This window comes from Xyrauchen texanus, chromosome 14 (genome assembly GCF_025860055.1).
Source record: "Xyrauchen texanus isolate HMW12.3.18 chromosome 14, RBS_HiC_50CHRs, whole genome shotgun sequence".
Classification (NCBI taxonomy): Eukaryota; Metazoa; Chordata; class Actinopteri; order Cypriniformes; family Catostomidae; genus Xyrauchen; species Xyrauchen texanus.
The window spans coordinates 41,885,783-41,908,570 of NC_068289.1; the positions used below are offsets into that span (position 1 = coordinate 41,885,783).

Sequence of the window (22,788 nt, forward strand, 5' to 3'; positions counted from 1 at the left end):
CGGCATGGTCATTGCTTGAAAAAATAGAAAAATAGAAAAACGACCTTACCACTAGGTCCCGCCCATCTGTAGCCCCAGTGTCATTTTAATAGCCATTCTACTGGCTTTTATTTCTGTGCTTTTATATCTGTGCTTGAATATAATTGGTCAAAGAGGTCTGATTTTGTTCCTGGGAGGCAGAAGATGCCCAAACCACACCCTAATTTTAACCATATGGAGACTTTAAGGCCGAGTACCCTGCAAGGAACAACCAGAGGCACCTTTATCACATCGCAAATAGTGGAGTGTGGCGCCACCCTGTGGAACTAAAGGGCGCCACAGTTTTGATTTAGTCAAACACCTTTCTCGTCTTGGCATGAGGGTGATTAAATGATGAGTAAATTTTCATTTTTGGGTGAACTATCTCTTTAAAGTGATAGCTCAGCCATAATTTAATATTCTGTCATAATTTCTCTACCTTCATGTTGTTCCAAACCAGTGTAAGGATTTGTATTATGTGGAACACAAAATATGTTAGACAGCCTTGGTCACCATTCACTTTCAATATATATATATATTGCATTCACTATAACATTCACTGAAAGTAAATAGTGACTCAGGCAAACATTCTGTCTTATTGTGGCAGGGTGGAGGGCGGGGCCGGGTCGTGATCCTACACACCCGGTCCCTTATTAGGCTAATTATGCCTCCGTGAGGTTTAAAGGCTGACTGCAGAGGGCCGTGCGGGAGAGAGAGATCATTAGCGGACATGTCCGTCATGTGTGTTTTTGTTGTCTTTTAAGTTTACCATTAAACTATGATTTATATTGTCAAGCCGGTTCTCGCCTCCTCCTTTCCATTGAATACGTTACACTTATATCTCCTTATTGTGTTGCATGGAAGAAAGAAAGTTATACAGGTTTGGAACAACATGAAGGTGAATGATGACAGGATGACATTAATAATAATAATCATAATTCTGTAATACATATTCAATGATGAAGGTGAAGAAGATGAAGCTGTTGTTGACACTACAAAACTGGGAACAACTATGGATGCCACTCAGAGTTCAGACTCTGATCACGACACAACATATCGCTCTGAAATGTATCACTGATACTTATTTTCCACTTTTTTGCCCCACTTTTCTTTTGATCTTTTTAGATGCTATTTACCTTTAAGATTTAGGGAAATTGAGACATTCTGTGGAGTTTTTTTTTAACAAATAAATACCCTCTGAAGCTATAAAACACAGGGGTGATTGAAGTATAAATGGGAGTTAGAAGTGATTGCAGAAAGCCTGGATCATTTTTCCTCTTCATTGGATGAGAGCCAGCGACAGACAGAATGAAAAGGGTATTTTAGGCTGAGAACTAGATCTGCACTTGAGGGCCAGACCTCAAAGAGTTTGTATGAAACCAGTTTCTCTCAGTGGTGGAAACTCAAGCTACTGTGAGGACAACCTCAGTGATAGATAGACTGACAGATGATAGAACCACAATTTAAACCAAACGGCCATTGTAGCCATGTAGGTTCAAAATGTTTAATGCATGACATATAATAAAATTCAAATAAGTTTAGGCATGTTTTACACAGCTTTTCACTAAGTGAGCAAGGACAAATTTTATTTAATAATTTGTATTAATATGAACCAATTTAGCAGCAATATAACAGCAATATAACATATTTATCAAAAAATAAAATGAATACAGTATATGAAAAATCCCATCCAGTGAGTTATGAATCAGTGCATTGAAACAGAGTTTAAAGTGATTCATAGTCAATCATCAAACTTACCAATACTTTCTCTGAAGTTTAAATCAGAGATGCAATTAAAACATGTCTGTGTCAACGCTCTAACACCCACAAGTCGCAAGACAAGGAAGGATCACAAAAATAGTCTAATGATGTTTTTTGGAAACCTAATGGCCAAATTAAAAGCACATTTAATTCATTGCAATATTCCCCATGTTGCATCATTTCATATCCTGGTATAAAGTGTTTGTAAAGCATAAGTTTATATTTAATCCAGTATTTATAAATAATTGTTTTTACATTGTTAATACATAATCATAGAGTATATACACATAGCATGTTATTCATTCATATTTCCTGTAGCAAACAATTTATTATTATTATTATTATTATTATTTAATAAGTTCATATATGAGCAGTTTGATAATTGTTTTTAATCTCTAGTGAAGAAGTGTTTATGAAAACATTAAGAAGGCATAAATTCATAATTAATAAAGAAATTATTTATGCATTTACATATGCAATGAATTGGACCGGGACTTTTAAAGCAAGTAATGCTAATAAAGGTTTTAATAAAGCTCTGACTAACTGCTAGCCATGTATTTTGTGATCATGTTTAATGTGAGAAATATATCTGCCTAATTTAACATTTATTAATGGATGTAAAGGATGAAAACCCATTGCTTATATATGAACTTACAGTAAAATTTTCAATATAAAAAAAAATTGCAAAATAAATATATAAGATAACATACTATTTGTATTTAGTGTATTAATAATGTAGAAACAATAATTAAAAAAAATATCAATTAACTATAAACAAATGTGTTACCCATACAGACAGCAAAATCATAACAATTATATTGTGATATATCAATAAATCGCCCAGCCCTTCTAATCTTTGCTGTGTAGTCTGCTAGGTATCCTCATTATCTAACATTAAAAGCACAATATAATTGCTTTCTCCTGTAATAGCAACAGATGACGGGTACATCAATCTGTCATTGACTGTAAAGTGTCCTTGAGTGGAACAGATGCTGTATGTCAATCAGCAGACTGTTACTAAAAAGTGTCCTTCAAACAAACACACAAGAATAATATGATTATTTAGTAAGAAAAAAATCCAACATTTGCATCCAGATGTTCAAATAGTGACATTTGCCTCAAATAAAGACAATAATTAAACATTTGTTTTACAAATAAACAAACTTTGCTCTTGACTTCCACATTCTTTCAATCTGTTCAGGCTTCTTAAGATGCTGTCTCTGCACTCGCTTTGCAGGGAGCGAGACATCGAAAAGGCAAATGAATATATTCTCAAAGTCAATCCAAATCCAAGGCAATCTACAAATGTGTGACGATTTATTTATTGGATTTGATTTCCCTTTTTCTCCCCAATATTGAATTCCCAATGCGTGCTAAGTCCTCATGGTGGCCTAGTGACTCTCATCAATCCGCTCATCTTATCACGTGGCTTGTTGAGCATGTTACCGTGGAGCTGCGTGTAGAGGCTTTGCGCTATTCTCCGCAGCATCGACACAGAGTATCCAATGTGGAAACTCAGTAAGCGCCTTGAGTTCTGCAATCAAACTGTCCGTTGTGTCTCTCAGCTGTGATGAGCCTTAATCCTGAAATAGTTCATTTAAAGCCATTTAAAACAATGTCCTAGCTTAAGTAATGTAGTGGTAATACGAGCGATCACAGAGCGCTGTTCTATGCAAACAATGACTAACGGATTCACTTTACGTCACCAACTGGCTCATATTACACACAAAAATTGCTGCTAGGTATCCTCATTATCTAACATTAAAAGCACAATATAATTGCTTTCTCCTGTAATAATAACTCCACATTATACCACATTATAGCGACCACAAGGAGGTTACCCCATGTGACTCTACCCTCCCTAGCAACCGGGCCAATTTGGTTGCTTAGGAGACCTGGCTGGAGTCACTCAGCATGCCCTGGGATCCTAACTCGCGACTCCAGGTGTGGTAGTCAGCGTCAATACTCGCTGAGCTACCCAAGCCCCTGACGAATTTTGCACTTTTGAATCATATTTTATGAATGTGAATTTGGTTGTGTTTGTGAATAATATATTGAGAATGTAAATTATGTTACATAGATCTGAATTGTATTTTTTGATGTGAATTAGGTTATGCATCTTTCGTCTTGTTGTCTTTTCAGTCTGTAAACCAGCTATCAAATATCATCATTAACCTGGACATTCAAGAACTGAACAATACAGAATTCTTCTACAGGATGTCATTAGCTTTCAATCGATTGGTAATACTCACATCCAGATACAGAATAAAGTAGTCACAACTCAAGATTCTTGCTTATCGGCAATGTTATATAATCATGGCATTAGAAGGACACATAGGGTTAAGGAACTTGCAGATTATTAATTAATTAATGAATGAATGAACGTTACATTTATATAGAGCTTTTCTGACACTGCACTCAAAGTGTTTTACGCAGTGAACAGGGGACTCTCCTCAATCACCACCAGTGTGCAGCATCCACATGGATGATGCGACAGAAGCCATAGTGCACCAGTATGCTCACCACACGCCAGCTGTTGTGAAGAGGAGAGAGTGGAGTGTTAATGGATGGGGATTATTAGGAAGCCATGATTGATAAGGGCCAATGTGGGGAATTTTGCCAGGACACCGGGGTTACACTGAGTTGTTATTTCTTTTAAGACTAAATGAAACAGCATTCAAAATGCATTTATTTATGTTCAACAATGTGATGTACTTAGAATGGCCTTTATCAGACTTAGAAACAAATGGAATTGGAAACTATTGTGAAAAGTCAGCTATGCAGGGTTCCCAGCTTCCAACAGTCATGGAAAACCTGGACATTTTTAGGTAATTTTACATTTTCAGGCCTGAATTCTAGGCCTGAATGAAGTTCTATCGGGAAGACACGCAGGCTTGAGTGAAGTTTGAGATGCCATTTATTTGATAGATATAAAACGGGAGGTGATGTCCCTCTCTGTGAAGGAAGCCCCGTCCGGCATCCATTTTCATTTTAGCATTGATTTTACATTTACGCATGAGCTTCATGTCTTTTCATTTTCAGGGTTATGGTTATTTGCATGGTTTGGGTTCTGATCAGCAGTTACAGAAATACTCAAACCAGCCCATCTGGCACTAACAATCATGCCAAGGTCCAGATAATTGTCTGTCTGTCTGTCTGTCTGTCTGTCTATAGTAATATGTAATGTTCATTGCTGCAGGTAGATGTGATGTTTTGTAATGTATGATTTAATATGTGATCACTTTGCAGTGTGGTAGAGCAGAGAAAGTCCTTCAGTACACTTCCAGGATGGTGGAACAGGCGTTTACAGACGCGTTGGGTGACTCTGACCTCGCCACAGAGATGATACAAGACTGGAATTACTCTAGACGAGAGTAGCGTCTCTGCTTTGATAGGTGAGGCCAGCTGGAAAACCATTTAAAAAATAGAGCTTATAAAATGGACTCTGAATTCTTTTTAGACTCTAAGTCAAAAATTTTACACTTAACAAGCATCAAATGTGAGTAAAAATGGTGTTGGTCACTTACCATTTGGCTAGTAACTTCACCTGGGACATCAACTTTTATATTGTATCGTTAGAACGATCGACTTATGTACGTAACTACTGTGATTCAGATCAATGTAACGAGTGATAGCAAGAGCAGACCTAAGAGCAGAGGAACAGTTCAAGGATTTATTTACAGCAATTTAGTGCAGTCACTGAGTTGTGTAATCTTCCATGTAAGACCAGCTGACATGCATCACACTGGAATGCATCCATTCTCCCGAAATGTGGGCAGAGATGAAGTATCCTCAGTGGAAGATCTGCTTACACGCAGCAAATTGGAAGGCATCCACACTCCCGACACGTGGGCAACCAACTGATACAAGAGACAGGACCAACTAGGCAGAGAGAGTGAGGTTAGTAATCAACATAAAACAGCTATTTATAATGTAAACACATTACAAACGGCAACAAACTACATTCAGCATTAAACTGCATTTAACATTCAATAGTCCAGTAAAGGACATGACACATGAGGGAATTAATATAGGCAAGAACAAACAAGGGGCAGGTGCTGCTCACAGCTGAAAGTTTGCATGATCAGTGTTCTCATGGAAACAATCAGGGTTCCCATGGAAATGCTGAATACGCATGCCAGTGGCACCTGAAACACATGAGGGCAAAAATGTAAACACACAGGGAATGATAATGCCACGGTCCCGTCAGACAGAAACCCAACCTGACAAGGTGACCGGACCGTGACAATCAAACCAACTCAAAACCATCTTTTGCAACTTGCACTTCTACATTTACATTTATGCATTTGGCAGATATTACCCAAAGCGACTTACAGTGCACTTATTACAGGGACAATCCCCCCAGAGCAACCTGGAGTTAAGTGGCTTGCTCAAGGGCCCAACAGTGGCATCTTGGTGGTGCTGGGGCTTGAACCCCCGACCTTCTGGTCAGTAACCCTGAGCCTCAACCACTGAGCCACCACTGCCCATATATTAAGCTTCTAAAGACTTAAACTCAAGATTAAGTCAACAAAACGAAAATATGAGTAAATCAAAACTCAAGAAAAGCCTGTTAACACATTTTTTTTCATAGGAACAAATATAAAATTTTAAATATATAAATAACGCAAAATACTGTTTCATGGACGTATGTTGGGAGGAAATAAATTGGCTTTTGCACCATTGGATTTTTGCTTTATTTAAAAAGAAATTCAATCATGAGTTCAAAATGCATTACTAAAGAGCGTTTATAGCAGCACACTTTCTTTGTTTTTGTAGGTTTATTCTTGTGTATTATTGTTGTGTTGTGTGCAGGTATTATCAGATGTCAGCTCATTGAAGGATGCATAGAGGATGCAGAACAACAGCTGGAATTCCTAACAGAGATTCAACAGTCCATTGGCAAGTCAGGGGTGAGAGACTTTTTAAATTGCTTCCAAGTTCCTACCTTAAAAAAAAAACCCTAATATGAGCACTGTAAATAAATGACATATTCTCTATAGACTCTTTCCAGAATATTTCCACAGACTAAAGAATGAAATGGAAACTGAATTGTTTCTTTTTTGTGATTTAAAAAAAAAATTCTGATTCAATCAGATACCTGGTTTATTTATCCACTTCTGCTGCGTAATCAACTGTGCATAAAAGGGCCTGTTTACACAAAAGATAGATTTAGAACGCACTTGCACAAACAGACATACTGTATCTGTTTAGCAAAAAGCAGCTGTTGGGCTACATCATATTGTAGTGAAACTGCATGAGTAAATGTGTAACAAAAACAAAACCCTTCAGAGAAATCCTTATCCTATTTATCTTCAGCTTTGCTTGAAAAGGGAATAAACTGCACAAGCCATTAATACACATAGATTAGCACATCTTTCCTAATGGATATGAAAAGTTCTTTACAAAAAGTCTTTGAAACAGCATTCACAGCCCATTTTACTTTAATAATCTGATGAATTTGGAGATATTCAAAATGAAAATTACATTCAATGAGTTTGATCAGAAATGTTAACGTGCTTTTATAAAATTAATAGATTCACATTTCTGCCTTTAAACCCTAAAAAAATTGGCCCCATTCACTTCCATTGTAAATGCCTCACTGTTACTTTAATTTTTCCTTTTTATTTAAGAAAAGGAGGAACGATTTGAAATTAGTTTTTTGTGATAAACTTTTTATTGAATAAAAAATTTGGATTTCGCCTGTGTGTCCAAGATGAGTCATCAATGTTTTTGATCTGTTTTACTAGAAACACAACAATTGATTGAAGTGTCTGTGGCGAGGAGTCGTCGTCGGGGGACAGAGGGGTCGCTGATGGCCTGCGAGAGACAGAGGAACTGCTGCCGTCCACCGAAGAAGGGGAAGAGCGGTTCCGTTAGCCAGGGGCCAGAGGACTCACTTCCGTCCGCAGGGGGAGGAGCGAGCTAGCATCAGCCAGGGGGTGGAGGGGCGGTTGAGGACCAGCGACAGCGTGTCCGGGAGTCAGCGAGCAAGTTCTTCTCTCTCTCTCCTCTCTCTCTCTGTGTGTCTCCGCTCACCTTTCACCTCTTCCCATGCCTCCTCTTGTCTATCCCACGGGTTCACGATGGAGCACCGGCTGACAGAACGGCTCCCCTTCAGAGATGGGTGGCGGGTGGGGTCAGACCAGTGGCGCCTAGGCCTGAATCGGGCGGGGGAGGAGTGTGACGAGGAGGAGGGTGTGGCCGGGCCATGATGGTGTACGGCTGGCGCTGAATCAGCTGATCAGTGGGAGAGCGAGATAAAGGGGAGCCAGAGGCGCCAGTTCGAGAGAGAGACGCATGCAGTCGCTCTGCGTGTCAGTGTTCGTTTATGTTTTATGTTGTTTTTAGTTTATTTCTGAAGTCAGATGGATATCTTTATTGTGGCCTTTATAAGCTTTTTTGAGCTTTAAAATTTTGGACCCTGTTGACTTGAATTATATGTATCTACAGAACTGAAATATTCTTCTAAAAATCTTTGTTTGTGTTCAGCAGAAAAAGGAAATTCACACACATCTAAATGATGAGAGAATTTATATTTTTGAGTGAACTATTCCTTTAAGATAGCAAATAGAGCCACGTTTGATTTCTTGTTGACTTTGACCTTTGCTTGTGTGTTAGGAGCTGTTGCATCTGTGGACCTTGCTGGCTGTAAAAAAGCGACCTCCAGACGAGGCAACCAACCTGTTGAATGACGCATTGGACACGCACTTTTCTGCTCTGCAGGGGCTGAGCATAGAGTTCTTTGAGAAACTCAACCCAGACTTCCTGCTGGAGATCGCCAAGGAATATTTGGCACTGTCTCCCGCCTAGGTCGTCCCTCAGTCTCATGTACAGTCAGACTGCTGTTCAGTCATTTATTTCAATGAACTTAAAACTGGTGTTCTTGTGGTTATGTGTTCTCATTTTACTAGTTGTATTTCTTAAAAAATTGGCTTTGCAATATAAATAGTAGTTTAATGAAGAAATAAACCAAAAGACACAAACGTAAACACACAGAGCAGCTGCCTGTCTCTCTCGCTCTCTCTCTCTCTCGAACTGTTGTCACCGGCCACCTTTATCCCTTGCGCGCCCCATCAGGCTGATTGGGGACCGGGCATGCGTTGTTCCAGCCTGGCCCCGCCCTCCTCCGCTCTACAGTTGTTTAAAGAGACCTGAACAGCCCCGCCCTGCACCTACAATACTTTATAGAGCACTCAACCTATTATCCAACAGCAGCACTAATTTAGTCTGCAGCACTGTTTGGATTAAAACCCAGCTCATGCTGATGCTCGTCTCCTCATGGCTCAAATCCATCTCATCCAGGGCAACTTCAAGCTCTCGTCCCAATCTCTGGAACTCTGCCACAACTTTGAGGTGAGACACCATGTGCTGCAACATCACTGCCAGCCAGTCATTACTCTCTCTGAATACTAGGCCCTGTTTACGCCTGATATTAACATAAAAACAAAAACTGTGACCAGTGCATGCCAAACCTTTTTCTTCTCCATGTGATCAGATCCGTGGTATCCTCTGTATCACCTGATCACAGCCGGGCTCAGAGGAAGATGGGGCAACTTAAGGAGACCATTCAAATGCTGCAGATGGCCATGAGTCTGTGTGCTGTGAAGAGAGCCGGTTCTTTAGCCAAACGGCAGAGCCAAGCTCAGCTCAGCAGACTGTGTGCCCATATTCCTGGAGCTAGCTGAAGCTCTCTGGGGACTAGGTAAGTGGAGAACTTTCTTCCAGAAAATGTGCGTTTAACCTGTCTGACCTGTCTTAGACACAGTAAGACATTTAGTGTTCTCTGAATGATAAAAAAAAATAAAACTGTTATTCATTGGTCTCATCCCATTTCGTCAGTTAAAGCTGAAGTGTGTTATTTCTGCCACACTAGCGTCACCAAAAGGAATTGCAAAAATAAACATTGTTTTCAAACTGATGTCTGCTTTGTTTTCGGGGTTAAAATGTTATTTTGGCTTCCAGCACAAGGCAGCAAAAGTGATACAAGATGCCATAAATGAGTTTACAGGAACTCCAGAGGAGTCCACTATCGCCAATGCAAACCTCACGCTAATGCGTGGCGATACCGAGCTGGCCCTGAGCATGCTCAGATACATCACGCCAGAGCAGCCATACTACATACAAGCCAAAGAAAAAAATGGCAGACATCCACCTGAACCACAGGAAAGAGAAACGCCTCTACATGAGCTGCTACAGGTAATTACAGAAATTAAGTAGCTAACATGTTAATTGTCAGCTTGACTGCTCGGATTTACTACATATTATGTATTATAGCTTATGGAATTAGTTTTTGTCAGTATAGGTGAATTTCATAAGGTCCCATTTCACCCCAAAATCAATAAATACATGAATAAATCAAATTATATTTTGCATTAAGACATTTTGCATTATGAACTTATTTCCTTGTCAATATTCTCATTACAGTAAAGCATCCAGACATTTTTCTTTTGATGTATTTTTTGTTTGTTTGTTTTTTGTATAGGGATAGTTCACCCAAAAATGAAACTTCTCTCATCATTTACTCATCTTCATGCCATCCCAGATGTGTACGACTTTCTTTCTTCTTCAGAACACAAATAAAGATTTTTAGAAGAATATTTCAGCTCTGTAGGTCCAAGTGAATGGGGTCCAAAACGTTGAAGCTCCAAAAAGCACATAAACGCAGCATAAATGTAATCAATAAAGCTGGCTCTACACTAGCAGAGTCAAAAAAACGTATTTGTCCGAGGGTGTCACGCATACAGACTGTTTTGCTGAGATCTCGCTCTCTTTAGTCAGAGGTATGACACACTTGCCAATTAAAAATGATGGAGGAGTATCACACATAATGACTCTCTCTCTAACAAAATAACAACATGAGTATAATTGCAATTGCAGAGTGATTTGGGGCGTTTTCAGACTTGTAGCTTTCTTGAGTTTTCGGAAATGGGCTAAAATAGTTATTAAATAGTTGCATTTTCTTCATGGTTCAGTTGGCTTTCGCAAGGTTATATTTTAAAATGCATCAAAACTTTCAAATGTCTGCCAAGGATATATTGATCCATCATTAGTAGCTTTTGCATTCTTTCTGCAGAATGACAGAATAACTATGGATTTAATCAGCGTTTGTGATGATAAGCAGCTGAATGTGATAAAAAAAAAAAAAAAGTTAATATCGGCTTGCCATCCTGTCAGTTCTTCTCAGTGACAGAATGATTTTTGCAAACAAAACATTTGTGTTTTTTCAGAGCTTGAAGCCATTAACTCAGCAGAGAGTCCCGACAGTCAAATGATTAACACCTCCCTCTGAGAGGTGCTAATGAGTGCTCTGTCTCCCTCTCCCTGGCCGGTGATTATGTTCTTGAAGCTAACACCTGAAAATCAGCTAGTGTAGAGCCATCTTGAGACTCCAGTGGTTTAATCCATGTCTTATGAAGTGATCCAATAGTTTTTGGGTTAATCTTGCCATTGCAGTCTCTAGACACAGTCGTGATTTTAAGCTCATGCTTGACGCATGTGCAGAGCTCTAGATGGCGCTAGAAAATGTAATCGATCACCATGTAGAATGCTGATGTCAAAATTTACTGTGAAAACTGATGTTGTATTTTGGTCTGTTCTCACCCAAATCCAAATGGATCACTTCAGAAGACATGGATTAAACCAATCAAACCACATGGTGGTGGTTGAGGACTGTCCCCTTGTTCACTGTATAAAGCGTTTGGAGTGTGGTGTCAGAAAAGCGCTATATAAATGTAACGTTCATTCATTCATTCTTATGGATTACTTTTATGCTGCCTTTATATGCTTTGTGGAGCTTCAGAGTTTTGGACCCCATTCACTTGCATTGTAGGGACCTAAAGAGCCGAAATATCTGTGTTCTGCAGAGGGAAGAAAGTCATACACATCTGGGATTGAATGAGAGTGAGTAAATTATGAGATAATTTTCATTTTTGGGTGAATTATCCCTTTATTTGTTATGAAAATAAAATGACAATGCAAATGCAAAACAAAAAATGACTAATTACTCTTTGTTTGATTTTAAGGTGAAATATGAACCGCATTGTTCCTGACAGGTTTCATGAGATTCACCTACAATATTGTAAATATTTGATATTAGTTATTAGTTTTTGAATATTTGATACAGGTTTTATTAGAGCTGTATATATGTATTTAAGTGCCCTACTTAGGTGTTTACCGTCAGGCCTGCAGCTCTCTTGAATGTTATTCACTTGTGTTGACAGGCTTCTGCTAAAAGCTTGGATACACCGACGCAAATAATCATCAAACACACATACGCTTGCAGACCTGGTTTTATTTCCGGTTGTATTGTGCAGAAACATTAACATATCTGTGTTCTTATCAGGGATTTGTTGGACAAGTTGCCAAACCCTCGGACCTTTCTGTTGCTCGGTGATGCCTACATCAACATTCAATAGTGTAGAAAGAGTCATGTTATTGATTCATATTAAAAGTTGTTGAATTAGTCAAGATCTTTGTTTAGAAGCTTACATGTTTATGAGAAATCTCTTCGATAACCCCACAAATAATTACAGTGTAAACGGGTAAATCACACGAAAACATTTCGGGGTCACATTTCACCCCAAAATCAAAATCCTTATGTAGTAATCATGAAAGTCTTTGAGAAAACATTCACTTTATTCCAAAGCAACTACTGTTGTACAAAACATCACAAGCAATTTGTTATTAGCACAATGCCCAGTTTCATCTTCAGTGCCAACAGTCATGCATGTGTGTACTGTAAGAATATAATGTCCTCTACTGACAGCTAGAGAGGTGTATGAACAAGCCCTGAAGAAAAACCCTAAAGATGGAGCTGTAGCCAGTAATATTGGAAAAGCATGGAAAAACTATGTCAAGGTAATCTTGCCATCCTATCCAAATTTGTTTAGAGAGGAGTATTTCTTTCAAGTGCAAAAACATCTTAAATAAAAGTAGTTTCTTTATAGATGCATTTCCCCTTTCTTTCCAAAATGTGGAATTATCAATCCTTGTTTATATGTTGGGATAGTGTAGAGGGGTCATCAAAAAAAAAAAAATCAGTCATCAACTAATAATGATAATAAAATCAATTGATTTGTAAGACTGAATTGAGTATTTTGTAGAGTTGAGTCCGAGTCTTTAAACAATTGAGTCCGAGTCCAAAAGGGACCGAGTCGGACTCAAGACCGAGTCATAACAGGCTGAATCAGAGTCAAGTCTGAATTAATCTGTCCGTGAATCTGAATTCAAATTGTAACCGTAAACTCAATATTTTAGATGGTCTGCACTTATATAGCACATTTTTAACCTTAGCGGTTCCAACACACTTTACACTGTGACTCATTCACCCATTCGCACACTCGCACACCAATGACGGCAGAGCTGCCATGCATGGCGCTAACCTGCCATTGGGATCAACTTGGGGTTCAGTGTCTTGCCCAAGGATACTTCTGCATGTGGAGTCGTGTGGGCTGGGAATCAAACCGCCAATCCTACGATTAGTGGCCGACCCGCTCTACCACCTGAGCCACAGCCGCCCCTTTTATGATTAGTTTCCTGCTGAAAAACTTCACAGTGGTTTCAGAATGAACGCATATGCTTTTGGTGTATGAAGACAAAACTGTACTTCAACACACTTCTTACTGCGTTCTGTTGACATTTCAGTTATTTGTTGATTTTCCAGATTTTAGTCTCTATCTGATGACTGGTTTGGGAAAATAATGAATCAACACAGTAGTAATTAGCACTCGCTGAGAAGTTCCATCTCACGACTTGACTGCAAACGCTACATCTGAAAACACTGGTAAAGCCCACTGCTAATATTAGGGCCATTTAACACGGACATGACTGTTCATTCGCAGAAAATGTGGGGCAGTTCTATGCACTGCTTGTGCACCTAAAACCCTGATGCGTCTGTTTGTTATTGTTTTCAAAAATAAGAGGTATCATAAAAATGTATTTAGTACTACCTTGAAGAAGCTATTTGACAACAGATACTCACATATATTCCTCAAGACAAAAATAGTAACTGAATTTAAACAAATTATCCGGTTCTTAAAAGATTAGTTCACCCAAAAATGAAACTTCAGTCATTGTTTATTCACCCCTGTGTTGTTATAACTCCATATGATTTTCGTTCTTTTTCTTAACACAAAGGGAGAAATTGTGAAAAAAAAAAAAGATAAACAAAACTGTGCTCAGTGATGTCACACAATGGTAGTTTATGGTGACCACCTCTTCAAGCTTCAAAAGAATGAAAAAATATCATTCAGAAGTCTAACAAATTATTGTATGCGACGTATGTCTTGTTCTCAAGGAACACGATAAGGTTGGGTGAGAACTAACTGAAATCTGATGCATTATTAAGTGAAACTCTTGACCGACCGTTGATCTCCTGTGTGCGTTCACGAGACAGACTGAGCTACTGGCATGAAAGCAACCCTTTAAAATGGTGTGTTGCTTTCTCGATGATTAATGACTGTTTGTGTAATAATTGTTCAAGAGTTCCTGCTTTGTCCTGAGCTGTGAAGCAGAAAAAGTTCTGTACATTCTTTATGGTTTCCCAGCATCTTCTGCACATTTGAGTTCTTCCCAACAGTAGCTAAATGAAATAGACATCCAGCCTTTGACACTTCGGACAATTGATAGACACATACACAACTATTACAAAAGGTGCAAACATTCATTGATACACAAGAACTAAACCAATGGGGATGCGTTACTATTGAACAGGGTGATTTGTGTAAATTACAGTACATTTTGTGTAATGTAGCTTTTGAAGGGCAGTACTACATAAAATATGATCTTTTATCTCTTATATTTGCATACATTCTGAAAGGGTGTGAAAACGTACAGGCCTGAAACAAAAGAGGTATGCAAACTTCGCAATTTATAGTTTGTGAAAATGTATATTTTTTTAACTTTTTTTAATTTAGAAATTCCACAAAGCCTATTCCATCCATATAATTTCATATTGCATGTGTAATTAGGAGTAGATTTGTCATGTCAGATACACATTTTAACACAAAATTCACAACACTGGGTAGAGTCACATGGGGTAACCTCCTCGTTGTCGCTGTAATGTGGTTCTCGCTCACGGTGGGGTGCATGGGGAGTTGTTCGTGGATGTTTGATGTGTCTAATGTTATACAGCAGTCTCCATAGTAACATTCAAGCGTATTGGTTGACTGAGTGTGCCGCTCTGCAGGTGTGTTTGCTCAACAAACTCTGGCTACATCTATACGACATCAGGGGGTGCTACAACAGCTCGCAGACAGAGTGTCCATTTATTTCTGTTTCGTTATTTTAATTTATTTATTTTGTTCATTGCATCACAAATATAATGCCATGGACGTGGCTGGACTCCAGAGTCCCAAAGGTTCGAGTCAGAGTCAAGTCTGAGTAAAAATGCATCAGAGTCCGTGACAAGTCCAAGTCTGTTAAAATTGGACTCGTTGCTCGGATGGTTCGGAGTCCGAACTCGAGTACCCCAACTCTAGTATTTTGTCACCACACTGCAACTGTTTGTCCTCAGTGGCCACTTTCTGTCTGTGTTTTTAGTGAATGAACTGCCCCTGCTCCCAAAGACGGTCGGTATCTTGTGCTGCTCACCAAAGTCAAGTTAAATTCCTTCCGCACTTCCTCAGAAAGCTTTCAACAGCTCACCTCAAACCCACCAATTCATGTCTCGTGTACAATACAAATCTTTTAAAGTATGCTTATGTTTGTAAGAAGTCATCCCTTACATCAGATTTTCCCCCTTTAACCCCCTGAGCCGAGCTGGACAGTAACAAAATACATTTATTTGAGTACTGTACTTAAGTACACTTTTTGAGTATCTGTACTTTACATGAGTATTATTTTTCTGGAAACTTTTCACTCCACTACATTTCTATCAAGGTCCTCGAGTAGAAAGTCGTTACTACAGTATGTAGCAGCTTTGAAAATCAGTGGATGATGTTTTTTTCTTCTCTAAAACGTGATTGTTTTTTTGCAGGTGACATAATGAGTCTTGTAGGGTCACGCGTCGTGAAGTTCAATGATTTCACAGTGGTTTGAACGCTGATCTGTTGGCAAAATTGAAGACGGTGGTTCCTCGGCGCAGTGCGCGGTTCTGAAAAATTTAGATTAATTTTGTTTTAAATGTTTGCTTTGTTTGCCTAAAACATACCATTACACAGCCTTCAAAAACTCACCGTCCAACCTGCGTAAGCATATTGAGGTATGTAAACTTTTAATTTCTTGTGAAAGCTTGAAACTATCTGAGCTTTAGAGCTAAATTTTCAGTACGAAGTATGGTCGGTCAAATAATTTTGTATGGATTTGCCAGACAAGTTGCCATAGCCTTGTGGATACACCGCTAATGCATATGTAAGGTTCTACAATGACATTAGTGAGCATACAAAAGCGTGAATTTAAATGTAAATGAGCTTAAGAGTTAAATATGATAATATCTTTTAACTTTTAGAGTTTTTTTGGTTGTTGCTGTTGTTACCTTGCATAATTACTATATTTATGTGTAGAGCTGCACGATTAAATCATAAAAAAGATTGTGATCTCAATTCAAACACCCACATGATCTCTTTCTATATGATAACGATTTGACTATTAAACCTTTGACAAAAATCATACCGGAACATTCAAATCTGCGTTGGTACTGCCGCTGAGCCAGAGAGAGCGGTTTTCATGTATAGGTATGAAACACCTTCATAAACAGTCTTTTCTAGTCCTGGACTTACTGCCAAACTGCATGGCCATGTCTGTATTTAAAGCAATTTCACTGTCCGCTTGATTCAAATGTGGATGAATGTATACACATAGATGTGTGCACACTGCCAGAGCTGTGTGAAAACACATGCTGCAATTGTGGGGGTGGGTAGGAGTATTCAAAAAATTAAGATAAGTCTTTTTTTGTCAATTCAGTTGTTTCATTTCTATATGCTTTGTAACATTCTAAAAGCTCTTTATTCCACAGATACTACAAGCTAGTCAGTGTATTCAGTAGGTTGCTTCAGAGGCATAAGTTATTGTAAGTATTACAATGCAACAATAATAAAACTATGTGTTGACATAAAAAAGGAAATTTACTTTTGATACTTAAGTACTTTTAAAACCAATTACTTCTGTACTTTTACTTAAGTAAAAATCTCTCTTTACAACGTTCACTTGTAATGGAGTAATATTTGATCAGTAGTATCTGTACTTTCACTCAAGTAATGGAGTTGTGTACTTTGTTCAACTCTGCTCCTGAGACCCGAGCGTGACCGCCATGTGCATTCTCCATTTCCCTTTTTGATTTGTAACTAGTAGCACCTAATAAACATGCAAAAAGAAAAAAATTTATGTCAACGTTTGTGGACAGCTGAACTAAGTTGTGAAATTTTAAATAATACCAAGCTATAGAAAGTCAGATTTTTTAAAATTGTAAATCTATGTACTGATTATCATTGTCCCATGTCCGCCAAACATGTTGAGTGATAGAGTAAAACGAGCTTAAGTACAAATTAGTGTATATTTTGTATAGCGGTGTGGCGTTTTGCGATAAAAAATGACATATTGGATGAAACTAGTGACTCAAAACAGGTTTCTTACCAAATGTAGTTTTATTGGCATTTCTCCCAAAGACAAATTCTGCTGTGGTCAGTGCCATGTTGTTTTGTCACATGACATTGAAAGTTTAACCTTTTACTGACAGCCCAGATTTTCCTGAACTGAGATCAGTTGGTTTAAATGAATTTAAATTATGTGTTGCGTATAGCGAAGACAAAATACAACATCCATGCATGTGTACATGGAGTCGCACAAGGTTAAAGTCTCAAAAATGTATGAATCATGTTCATTTATTTCTGCGATAATGGAATAGTTCACTGTAAAAATTACATTCTGTCATTATTATTTTTTCACGTTCATGTCGTTCCAAACATGTATGCTGTTTAGGAACACAAAAGGGGAAACTATATTTCATACATAGTGACCAGGCCAAACTCCAAAAAACCATAGAAATAGACCATGTTACATGTGTGCTGTATATTCCATAAAAGTCATAGATTTGAGAGCTGCTGTAGAGTGGAAGATTTTCAGTGAATAACAACATAGATTTTGGTCTGTACCTGAAAATTTGGAATGCATCATTTATGCAGTTTTTCTTGTCCTTTTTGGAGCAAGACAGCCATTATCACTATGAACTGTCATTGCATAAAAAGAGCTGTGAATGTTCTTAAAAATGTCTCCCTTTATGTCAACAAAACACTATGCGTATGAGTTTTAAACGACATGAGATTGAGTAACTATTCCTTCAATTTCTCGCCTATTACAATTGATGTTAATGTTCTAAAATTGTAGGCCATCTAGTCCATAAACATCTTCCTTGTCTGTGATCATCAGGTGACAGATGTCCAGGTGAAGGTTCTGATGGAGCAGCACTGACTCTGCGCCTGTGTAGAAGCAGCTCGCAGCAGAAATTCTGTGCCGAAATTGGCAAACATCGGCAGCAGCCAGCGTGGCTACGAACAAGCCGTCAAGTTCTACAAAGAGGCGCTTGTGTACTGTGAAAGTGACAGCAAGGTCAGTGAGAGCCGCATCAGTGAGTCCAGTGTGTCGCTCTCTCTGCAGCTGGAACTGCGATTCAGTTGTGTGTGTGGTGCTGCATTTAAACAGCGCTGACCTGCTTCTATGCTCTGCAAATAATCAAAGTGCAGTATATTTCAAACATTAAAGATTTCATCCCTTGTGATAAACCAGAAGAGGTTTTTCTACCTCTTAGAAGTACCTCTGTATTTGTGTTGTAGACTAATTTTAATACATTATTATGGCCTGGTGGTATATGATGTATTGCATCTAATATTTAACATATTAAGTTGTCATTATGCTACGCTGTCAAACTTTTGACTATCAGCATAACTTGTGGTCTACATTGCAGCTTATTCTCGCCAAGAACCAAAACTTATGCTGCCCTTATATTACGAGCAGCAGTGTTTTAAAATGAGTTTGTTGAGGGTGACGTCACGGAAGGTTGTCAACTCATTCATTAACACTCTTCGATTAGCCGAGTTCTCTCCGAGGTCAAGAATTTCCAGGAACCGGAGAAATTTCACTTTAGCCAAACAAAAAGGTCAGTGCATTTCATCATATATATATATATATATATATATATATATATATATATATATATATATATATATATATATATATATATTTATATTTTTTGGCAGAATTAAAAGAAGCCTGTTCACCAGAAACTATTTAGCCCGAGACCGAGCTCTAGTAACAAAATGAATGGGAGAAACTGGAACATCAAATATGATGGATGTAGAAAACGAAGTCCTGCCTTACAGGTAAAAGAGCCAATGACCTTTTTAGATACAGACTTTGCCTGTCAATCAACTTGAGAACGCGCATGCGCATTAGCTGGACCAGCCTGAAAAATAGCGTTATTGTGTGATCTGAGCTAAAGAGGCACAATTTATGATACAATTATTATTTTTTTTGCCAGATTTAACTACTGATTTGAAATATGTTCTTTGAGCATAATCTTGACCAACCCTTTTGGTCTTTCCCCATTCAAGTAGATAGGAGCTGTACTTTTATGCTGCTTGTATCCTTAAAATTAGCTGCTCGAGAACGTTTTAAAGATTCGAGCAGAGTGGACTAATTTGCCTTGAGAGGGACTTTGTTGTTCGCCCGGTCTAAATGACATAAAAGCGAGTTCAGGGGTGGGTTCATCTGAAATAGTTGATACCACAATAATAAACCCATGCAGAAAAACTCAGAAAAAAATGATTGGACATAAGTGTTGGTCAACGATTAGTTGAACAGAAAACAAAGAAAGAATTAAGAGGTTTTCTCTGTTTCATCATTTTTATCATATAACAACAAAATTGTTCCTACATGTTATTTACACCACATGACCTTGATAAGACATTTGTCATATATTAATTATATTTTAAAATAAAAAATGTCACTATAAATATTATTTTAAGAAATGATGATAATAGATTATTCTGCACTACTCTTGCCAACATTTTTTTTTTTTTTAAGAATTTCAGCTTTTTTACTGTCTCCAGACGGTTACACCACATGACATTTTTTACTTTAAGCCCCAGAAAAAATATGACTTGGAACTCAGTAATTGAAAACTTGTTCATCATTGGAGAGGTGTATTTAAGAAATAGTTTTTTGAATTGCTTTTGTAATGTATTTTAGAATAATTTATTAGACATGGGCAAAAAATGAGTGCCACCTCATTGACCCGTATGCATTGACCACATTCCTTGACTAAAATGATATGCCATTATAACTGACTAAAATGTATTAATATTACATGAAAAAATATGTTCTCATTTTAAAAGGGAATTTTCGTTAAAAGACTAAAATAAAAATCTGTAAATAAATTTACAGATTGTGCATTAAGCTGTGGGCTGAGGCTTGTATCTACTTATTGCCGCAAGAATATTTGCGGTTCTCTTTTATCGATTTTCATTTAATTTAATTTAATTTGACCAATTGTCACACATTATACATACATTTCTGCATATACATGGTGAAATTATTTATTTTTCACATATCCCAGCTAAGCTGGGGTCAGAGTGCAGGGTCAGCCATGATACGGCGCCCCTGGAGCAGATAGGTTCAAGGGCCTTGCTCAAGGGCCCAACAGTGGTGTCTTGGTGGTGTTGGGGCTTGAACCCACGACCTTCTGATCAGTAACCCAGAGCCTTAACCGCTGAGCCACCACTGCCCCTTTATTTTATTTTAGCATGCAATTTAATATACAGAACAACAATAACAAAACAAGCATACATTACTGCATAAAATGTCAGTGCTGCTGAGTGAAATCATATCAAACAGACAGAATATAATAATACTTTTCAAAAGAATTGCAGATTTTAATGTCCCTCTTGTTGAACGGCTATAGAAGTGTATGTGTGTGTATAATCTGCAATCCGGGGAGTTGCCTGGCCACGGATCCAAAATTTCAATGTAATGATCTCCGAGCCACTTCATTATCACTTCATGCCTTGTGACATGCTGCTCCATCATGCTAGAAAGTGCATGGATCATCCCCAAATTGCTCCTGGATCGTTGAGAGAAGTTGCTCTTGCAGGACGTTTTGATGCCATTCTTTATTCATGGCAGTGTTTTTGGGCAGAATTGTGAGAGAGCCCACTCCCTTGGATGAAAAGCAACCCCATACATGGATGGTCTCAGGATGCTTCACTGTTGGCACGACACAGGACTCATGGTAGCGTTCACCTTTTCTTCTCCGGACTATCGATTTTCCAGATGTCCCAAACAGTCGGAAGGGGGCTTCATAAGAGTAAATATCTTTGCACCAGTCTTCTGCTGTCCAATCCTTATACTTCCTGCAGAATTTCAGTCTATCCTTGAAGTTATTCTAGGAGAGAAGTGGCTTCTTTGCTGCTCTTCTTGACACCAGGCCATTGTCCAAAAGTTTTCGCCTCACTGAGCGTGCAGATGCACTCACACCAGTCTGCTGCCAAAATTGAGCAATCTCTGCACTGGTGATGACACGATTCCGTAGCGGACTCCTCAGGCTGAGACCGTCCTAGCGCTTGCTGGACACTCTGGGACGTCCTGAAGCCTTCTTCACTGCAGTTGAACCTCTCTCCTTGAAGTTCTTGATGATCCGGTAAATGGTTCTTTCAGGTGCAATATTCTTTGCAGCAATTTCCTTGCATGTGATCATCAGCAATTTCCTTGCAGCCATCATCGCTTTGCACCATTTTGATGCAAAGCGATGATGGCTGCACATCTATCTTAGAGGTAATCATTGCTAACACGAACACAATGATTGAAAACTCTTCTTCCCTCCTTTTATATCAATCAGTCTGCTCTTATAATCCAATCAGAATGATAGAGTGATTTCACCTGACTAGTACTAGTTCACACTTTCCCAGGTGCTGCTGATATGATTAGTGAAATTATGTTAGCAAATATTTATGTGCGCGATTAATTTGATTAATTAATTGGTATACCATGTAATACATTTGATTAACATTTTTAATTGATTGACAGACCAAAAAACATATGTTTGTGTTAATATGATTTTATTGTGATGACATCATGTAAAGTTCAAGCCAGTTTTACAACTTTGTTGCCATGAAGACGTAACATGTGAAGCCTGAAACCCTAAAATGACTGTAAAAATTACAATTTAAAAGACTACAGCTCAAATAATACACACGTTTTAACAGAAGAATTCATGTAAGTGTTTTTATAAAATTATAAGCTTCACATTTCTGCCTTTAAACCCTCCAAAAATTGGCCCCATTGACATCCATTGTACGTGCCTCACTGTAACCTCGATTTTTGCTTCTTTTTATTAATGGAGGGATGACTTGAAATTATTTTGTGGTGGTAATCAACATTATGCCAGAAATGCTGTCGATTGAACCTGGAATATTCCTTAAAAACATCTGATGCTTGTGTTCACTACAGTGGACAGATCTTTAAAAGCCATTTTTTAACCATTCAGAGTGTGCTGTTGCATCCAAACCAACATGGCGGATTACCTTTGATCCTTATGCATATTATATTCTATATTAATATTGTGTTTTTTATATTTGGATTTATGACAACAGAAATGTAACAACTGAAGCACCACCAATATATCTTTTGTTGCAGTGGACAGATGTGTAACTCTCTCCAAATACATAATTATGAATGAATATATTATTTTAAAGTGAAAAGAAACTTCATGATTTCCCGCCATTGTGATTAAACAATCCGTGCATCAGAGGGTTAAATTCTATTGAACAAATATTGTCACACAGACAGAAATGTTCTGTAAGGTTTACACAGAAAACGTTAGCATGGCGGGGTTACGTTAGATAATTTAAATCGTGCAATAAAGCCCACAAATGAACAAACTTTCAGATATCACCAGAAGCACATGTCAAACTCAAGTCATTCTCACTTAACTCATACAGTAGTGAGGTTCAGCACAAAGGGACACGGGGTGGGGGAAAGTAAGGTTTAAAGTCGGTACCCTTGTCTGCTGAGGTCTAT

At 38.2% G+C, this 22,788-nt stretch overlaps 1 pseudogene; it reads left to right on the forward strand.

Moving 5' to 3' along the window:
- Positions 1-1,030: 1,030 nt before the first annotated feature.
- LOC127654625 (tetratricopeptide repeat protein 21B-like) lies at positions 1,031-18,186 on the forward strand (annotated as a pseudogene).
- Positions 18,187-22,788: the final 4,602 nt, after the last annotated feature.